The sequence below is a fragment of the Agrilus planipennis genome, unplaced genomic scaffold (genome assembly GCF_000699045.2).
Source record: "Agrilus planipennis isolate EAB-ADULT unplaced genomic scaffold, Apla_2.0 scaffold230, whole genome shotgun sequence".
NCBI classification, from domain to species: Eukaryota; Metazoa; Arthropoda; class Insecta; order Coleoptera; family Buprestidae; genus Agrilus; species Agrilus planipennis.
The window spans coordinates 302,012-310,575 of record NW_020438941.1 but is presented as its reverse complement, the minus strand read 5'-3'; positions in this window follow the sequence as shown (position 1 = coordinate 310,575).

Below are 8,564 nucleotides of genomic sequence, written 5' to 3'. Positions count from 1 at the left end.
AACCTTGTATGAGAATCATCATCATATCGATTATTTATTAGTATAGGTCAGTCACTATAAAACAGTTGTTGCTCAAGTAATGTGACATGTATTTACGCGATTGGAAAATATCAACGCTGTAAGCACGAAATCCACAGTTTCAAATACAATGGCAATCTTTAAAATAGTACATCCGAAATAGTTGGCTCCTCTCATGTGACATTGTGGAAAATTTAACGGGCGTCCTCCTGAATGCTAAGTAGCGGTCTAAACCTCTAGGATATAGCACTTTTGTGAATACCTGGATCTTGCGACTCACAATTAGTCTACCGCTTAGATATACATATGAACAACAATTAATTGTTGAGTACCTTAATGCGACTGGACGGATATCATAGTTCACATTCCAGCATTTCTATGTCAACCTGTTTAGCGTTAAGAGTATTTAATTTCTTATGCGATTGAAATCATCTAACGTTGGAACTTAAGTTATATTTATTGTGTAGCACCCTAGGCTTCTAAAGTTTGTGAAAAACTTGAAAGACAATTTGCCGTTTAAAAGGTAAAAATAATATAATAATGGTAAGGGTCATACCTACAGTTTCAGAATTGATGAGGATTGGTAAATGTAATGGAGGTTAAGAAGTATAAATACTAACAAAGTTGTGGTACATAGTTTGGAATACAATCGCAATTTTGATTCGTCAACCTCCACTCTGTGGAGTGACACTTTCAGGAGAAGATTCAGCAACGTCGTCTCCCATGGGCTTTATTAAGCGTGAGGTTTGGATAGTAAGCGAAAAATAGTCCCCTTTATAATTGTTTATAAAGAAATTTAAGGTTGGGTCCATTTCCGAGCCTTCCTCGGAAAAATCTTTTGTGGAGTTGGTTTAAAATTTCCTCTGACGAATCTAAATGAGAATTCAAAATTAAGTTTGCTTGATAGGGCAAGGTAAGTTGTGTGAACCCGGATAAAAATTGGTGATTAATTGTGATTTACTATTCTAATAGTATGTAAATATGATTAAATAATAATCATTTACACCAGACAGTTATTAAATGTTAAAAGGTTTAATCAAGAAACGTCACAACTGCGTGTTTATTCAGGCGCAGATATTGAGTCCGAAAATTTATAAGAAAGGTTTCTAAACTGTTTGGGTGATATAGTCAATATCCTTCTGCCTTTCGCTTTTGTTGGAAAATCACCTTGAAACATGCACTATAACTAAACCGATTCCTCGAACCCAATTATTAACTACTCATTGTCACAACGATTTTGCCCGCCATTAACCCTCCTTCTACTTGGGCTCCGAATTCGTCAACTTTGTTAGCTACTGGTTTTCCCCATGACGTCACATCCTAATTCTCTTGCCTAACTACCTAACCCACCCCTTGCTACAGTCGAACTTGTACACAACAACCCTCTTCTACCTATTTTAACTTTTCGTTAATTTATTTTTTTTGTCTTTATTTTATTTTTCTCTTTGTATTATTATTTCCCTATTCCTCATGTATTGTAGTTACCCTACAATCGAATAAGGAAAAAGAAGAAAGAAACATCAGAGTTGCCCTCTGATGTATCTCTCTTTTTTCCTTTTTTTATTTTTTTATAGTTTTCCTTTTTATTTCATATTGTGTTAATTTTTATCACAGAAATGCGTAGTCTTTCCTCACCATCGATATTTTCCTTTTCCGCCGCGAAATTGACTTTAAAAAACCAAATAGTTTTAATGTCTGTTGCCGCCCTTCCCTGACAATCCCATTCTCAACCCCACTTTTCCTCAACTCTTGCTTGGTACTGGGGTTGGTATAAATGACCACCCTTTCTACAGTACCGATATAAAAACCACAATTACCTAATACACAAATACATACGGCTGAAGAGGACCTTCATTGGTCCTAGAACGGCCTGAGGTAGAGGGGTTTTAGTCGGTAGGTCCGAGGACTCCTTCCTCAGGAATCCGACACTACCCAGTCGTACGGACGGTTGGGTGTCTTTTGAAGATTTCCTCTCTTCCACGAAAACAAAAAAAAACAGTACCGACACCAACCGGCATGGCCTAGAGGTTTAGACCGTTGCTTAGCATTTGGGAGGACGTCGGTTCAATTCCGGGTCCGTTTGCCTTGGTCCAAGTTTTTCTGTGGTTTCCTTAGATCACTTAGGCAAAATGCTGGGTCAGTAATATTCCACAGTCTCATATTTCTCACTGGAACCACTGCCCACACATTCCCACAATTCCTGAAAGGAGCCTGAAGAAGGAATTCCACCTTAACTTCCGGCGTAGCCCGGAGGGACTGATCACAAGCATCCAGTAATGCTGAAACACCCAAAAGTTTTTTTTTAGTACCGACACACTCCGACATTTCACCTACCCAGGCAAGAAAGAAGAAATAAGCCAACAACCAACTTTACTATCCTAAGCCCAGTATATAGATGCGAAAACTGAAAGGCATTTCCGCCTCGCCAACGTGTCAGTGTGTCTTGCTTTACCGTTTCGCCATTTGACTTTTTGTTTTTGTATTTGTGCATCTTTGATTCTCATCTGTTTGATCGTTAGTTTTAGGTTATAATTATATATTGTTCTCTTGGTCGATATTAGTTTTATTATTAGGTTTTTATTGTATATATACTTAAGTTGTGAAAATTGTAGATCATATAAATAAATGTGTAAATAGTGCTGTTCAGATCGTTGAGTGGCGTATCAACTTTGGGTGTTTGATTAATTTTATAATCTGCTTTGTTCAGAAAAACTGAACTGCCGTTGTGACTACAGAGCACGAGAGGTCAAGGTCTAAACCTGTGAATACGTGCGCATCAAGCACTTTTACCTTTTAGAAGTGTTTTGTGGTACAAGATCTGGACTACGGTCACTTTCGCCTGGTCAATGCCCGATTACGTAATTTTTATCTAGTAGTAAAAGTACTTGTGGTAAAAGGTTTGGACCACAGGCGCCTTTGACCGACCAATGCCCAATTGTGACACCCGTATTCACGCACCTAGTGAATGTCAGTCGTTTTCGGGACATTCTTGTATGCAATAGAACCGAAAAGTACTTGATTACTGCCTTTATGGAGTAATTTTTTTAAGATAATGTAGTCACCAGACAACATTTTTGTTTGTGTTGCATCGGAGATTTCCGATATTATATGTAGATGAGAGTTTCATCTTGTGAAAGACCATAAATCAAAACGAATTATCAGTACTGCTTTTCCAATTTTGATATTGATAAATAATCTTTCATTCTCTTCTGTTTTCATTTTGTCCCTATCACCTATCTCACCCGAACCAGCACCCACCCATTCCTACGATTCTTCAAAGCAGCATTGCAGGTGAGAATGAAACACTTAAAAGTTTTTTTTTTACAACAGTGGCTTTATGACCTTTTACCACAAACCAAACACACAAATAAAGGCTTTATATCTTCAAAGTCAAAACAAAAAAAAATTTAACACTAGTCTTGGCAATTAATGTGAACTCTTTAGCTCTGGCCGATTTCAGACCTCTTAACAAGTTAACGATCTCTAAAGCTTTTCCAAAAAAATCTTGTCTTAGGGCTACGCTAAGGGACAACTTTAGAATACTCCTTCAACCCCATCAACCTAAGGACAGTCTACCCCGTCAAACCCATAGCAAGTCCTCAGGGTCTTAAATCAAACTGAAACGATTAAATAATGATGATTCATCATCATAAGGTCGTCAGCCCTATGACTGGTTGGACACGCACATCCACTCCTTCCTATCCTGAGCTAATCTTCGCATTTCCCTAAAACTGGAACAACCCCCATTCATAACTCTTTACGAACAATAATCTAATCTAGCTGTACCTCTCCCCTCCTAACTCTGGCTTCTGCCTCTAATATGTCTCTGACTAAACCTTCATGCCTGAGAAGGTGTCCTACCAAAGAATCTCGCCTATTCCTTATCGACTTCTATAAAGTCCTCTGTTCTCCTATTCTTTCTAATAACTTTTCTTTTTTAACCTTCTATATCCACAGCATCCTCACCACTCGCCTATTGCACCACATTTCAATCGCTTCTAAGCTTTTTGTTTCTGTCGCACCCACGGCCCATGTTTCACACTTTTACAGCGTCGCGCTCCAGACATATACCTTCAGCAATCTATTTTGAATTTCTAAATTAACCATTCGCGAACATAGAAGTGACTTGTTTTGATTGAAACTCACATGACCACAGCCCAAAGAGGAAATGGAAATAGGATCTAGTGGCCCAGGGAACCTTCGACCGCATCTTGATGCAACTTGGTTCAATACACTCAACAGCCGCTCCAACTCCAACGCCCGGATTTCAAAAACCCCTTCCTATTACAAACAGACGCTAGCAAGAAAGGAGCTGCTGCCGTACTGTATCAAGAAGACAACGGAAAAAACCAAAACATAATCGCATACGCAAGCACCAAGTTCAACCGGGCGGAGCAGGCCTATCACAGTAACGAGCAAGAGTGTTCGCGGTAATATGGGCTGTCAAACGTTATCGACCATACTTAGAAAATAAACGATTTACACTAAGGACCGACGACCGAGCACTCCAGTGGCTACAACCCATGAAAGACGCCCGTGCCAAATTAACTCGTTGGACGTTACTGCTTTAAGAGTTCACCTTCACCGTCGAACATTGCCCAGGGAAGTCGAACGAACTCCCGGATGCACTATTCCGGCAACCCGAGTCCAGCTCTCGGGACCCCGATGTCACCGACGTGTCCCGCCTTTTACCGCCAGACCCCGGACCGAGTTTAAGCCACGCTATTCCACCCGTGACACAAATCCAAGTAAACACCTTGAAGGAACGTGTTAGCAAAGTCCAGTCTACAGATCCTAATCTACAACAACTCAAGGAACGTTGCATATTTCTTCAAGACCATCCCGAAGGCCACCTCCCTGACGATCAAAACTTCCTGCAGACTTATAGACTAATGGACAACACCTTATGGGCCAAAAAGGAAGAAGACTGGCGCATAATGGTTCCTAGCCTCGAACAAGTACACCTTCTACACGAATTTTACGACAGGGCAGGACACCCAGGTATTCAGGAAACCAACCGCCGCATTCGACGCTACTATGCGTCGCCGACCCTGAATCGAAATGTCTCAAACCATGTGCGCTTGTGTGCGAAAAAGCACTGCGTCCCTTCTACCCCCATACGTCCCCGACAGCCCGAGAAGCCGTTGGACACAGTGGCCGTGGACTTAATGGGACCTTATCCAAAAACCGCCCGGGGGAAAAGATTCATTCTGGTAGTAACGGACCTCTTCAGTCGTTGGGTCGAAGCATTCCCCTTGGGCTCGGCAACTACGCCTGTTATCACCCGTATGCTAGAACACGAAGTGTTTTACCGGTTTGGGTTTCCCGATACCATACTCACAGACAACGGTAATCAATTCACCAGTAGACTCTGGGGTTCTTCCTGCACGCGATGGAAGACACAACACTGGATCACTGCCGTCTATCATTCAAGGGCGAATCCTACCGAAAGACGGAATCAAGAACTTAAGGTCGGCCTTCGTACTTATCTACAACAAGGTAACCATAGGGCTTGGAACCAATTCCTACCCTAAATTATGTTTGATCAGCGCGATCGAACCAATGCGGCTACGGGAACTACACCGTATTTCGCTCTTTTTGACCGACAGCTACTTCGACCCGAGGAATGGGATATTACCTTAGAAAACCAAGAACCCCCGCCCGCAGTTTACGAAGACCGAATTGCTGGCATTTGTCACCATCCACAATAATACCTTCAACAGCAAGTAGCGGTAGATCAAGAACAACCTCGAAGGTATGATCCCCAACAATTAGTGTACTGTAAGGAGCATCACCTGTCCAACGCTCCTGAAGGATATTACGCCGGATTTGATTCTCGTTGGTCCGGGCCCCATCCCGTAATATCCTATATCGGTGGAAACAGTTATTGGATCCAGAAGGGGGCCAAGGCAGTCAAAGTCCACCACCGCGACCTCTTTCCTGTATCACAAATTATGGAATAAATTTCGCTCACAAAGAAGGGGCGATTTGTTCTATCTAGAATTATTGTCTACCAGTCTCTTCGACATTGGTTTTTCCCGTGACGTCGCAGCCTACCCGGACTACAACCCAAACTTCACCAATTTATTTATTTTATTTCTTTTTTCTACTCTTGTTTCATCATTTCTTATGGCACTTTCTTATGTTCTAATCTGATGCTTCGTTCTTTTTCCTTTACCGTTTTTTCTTTGTGTTTCTATTTTTTTTTTCTCTCGTTTTGATTTTTTATATTTCTGTTAGTTTTTATCCTAGAAACCCGTCTTTTTTTCCTAACCCTATGTTTCCATGCATATTACAGTCTTTTCCACCGTCACCACATCCATTTTGTTTTTACAAATAGTCAGATTTCGCGTTTCTAATTTTTGGACTGTAATTTTTCCCACCATGCAACCCCACCTACAACCCCTCTATTTTTTACCCTGCCCCACTGGACCCAAGGGGTATAAATACGGGCTCCCAGCATTTTGGAAGAGAGAGAGACGACCTTTTCCTAGCTCCAGCAGCTACCTTCTCTTACTAGCTCTAGCAGTTACCTTTTCGCCTAGCTTATTAGCTACCCCTGTGACTTCTCAAACGGAACCAGTTGTAAATAATATTTAATAATCAAATATTCCGCTATGTTGCAGTTCTTCCTTTTTTCTTGTATAATATGTAAATAAATCTGTAAATAGAAGCTACAGTGTTGTTCATATCATATTATGTTTTCTATTGTTTTCTACATCTCTAAAATTCCTTTAATTATATTGTTAGCATCTTCAGTTTACCTAATTCATACTTTTCTTCTACTTCTTTACACATCCTATCAACCCACTGTACCTTAACTGCCCTACACTTCGTAAGTATTTCCTACTTTATAGCTTTATATATTTTTTGCCCTTCTTCGTCTGTCCTGTTTTTGTATTTCCATCTTTCTTCTATTAATCCTGCAATCTCCTTTGTGGGAGAGGGTTTCCTACTTTCGTTGTGTTTGAGACCTATTATATCTGTAGCTGCTGACTTTAGGCACGTTTTAATGTAGTTCCATTTTGTCTGTATGTCCCTTTCATTCGTTTCGCCCGCCGCCTTTATTATTATTATTCGCCTGTCCTTGTACCTAACCTATCACGCGTTTCGTTAAATTTTAGCTTTTCTAGTCAAGACGTCTCCTACATTTCTCTTTTTTAGAATTTTCAATTTATGATTGGTCTTCATAACTACTAAATTATGATCGCTATCTATATCTGCTCCTGGATAACTCCTACAGTCTTTCACTTGATTTTTAAGTCTTTGTCTAACAAGTATGTAATCTAACTGATATCTCCCTAAATCAGCTAGCATCTTCGACGTATTACGCCTCCTGCCGTGATGGTTGAATAAAGTATTCCCGACGGTTAAATTATGTTTATTGCAAAATTCAGTCAATCTATCTCCTCTATCATTTCTATTGCCTAATCCAAATGAACCTGGTATTGCACTGTCTTCACCTTCACCCATTACTGCGTTGAAGTGTCCTACAAGTATTAGGTTTTCCTGCCCTTTCGCTAAGTTTAACATATCTTCTATATCTGTATACACCGCTTCTACGTCTTCATCTAGATGATGTAAGCATGTAGACCTGCACTAATACCGTTTTTAAAGGCTTCGAGTTTAATTTAACCATAACTATCGTATCGCTTTTTTATAAATAACTTTCTACACTTTACCCTGCTTTACTACGAATTATTTTAATATAGTATGGAGTTAAAATATTTTCAGATGTTCAAAAAATAAAAATTGTCAATTAATGAATACTCACAATTTATTATTTTGTACATTTGAGGTATATTTCATGAATTTAGTTCTTTATTAAATTACTGAATAATTAACGATTTTGTGTAAATTTCAATAAGAAACGATTTTTAAAAGTCATTTATGATTCTCTTGAATTATTATGACTATTATCGTTAATTGATGGAGTGATTCCTTTTCTTATTTATAGTGTAATTAAATAGAGATATTTAATTTGTATGAAATATTAACTTTAATTTGTATATGAATGTAAACTGTATTCATGATTCATGAAGAATTGATATTATTTCGAAATAATTGAAATTGCAAAAGCGATGTCTAAAAAATGATGAAATGCGCAAAAAATGCATAAGTGCTATACCTCGCAAAGATTGGACTCTATGAAAATATTCTGCAGTTTACATACACCACTTTAACGAATGTGACATTATAAAATCAGTAAAAAAAGTATCCACTGCCGGTAATGTGCTTTTAACATATCCTAAATTACCAGAGAATGATGAAACAGAAATTTAAATTGTTGAAAATTCTCCCTTAAAGATAAGTCAGTTTATTGGAATTTTAAATCCGATTATTTAATGAATTGTGATTTAGATGACTCCTTAATAATTTATATTTCAGGATATGCAGTTCATTCTGCTCGTAAAAAGATAACTTACAACCATTGTGTTTCGCTCATAATAAACAATAAAGGCTCTTGCGTTGGAGATATTTATTTTGATTATTTACAAAGGGGAGGACTTTCTGTTCCTACTGATAATATTAGTATAGTTTTTTTT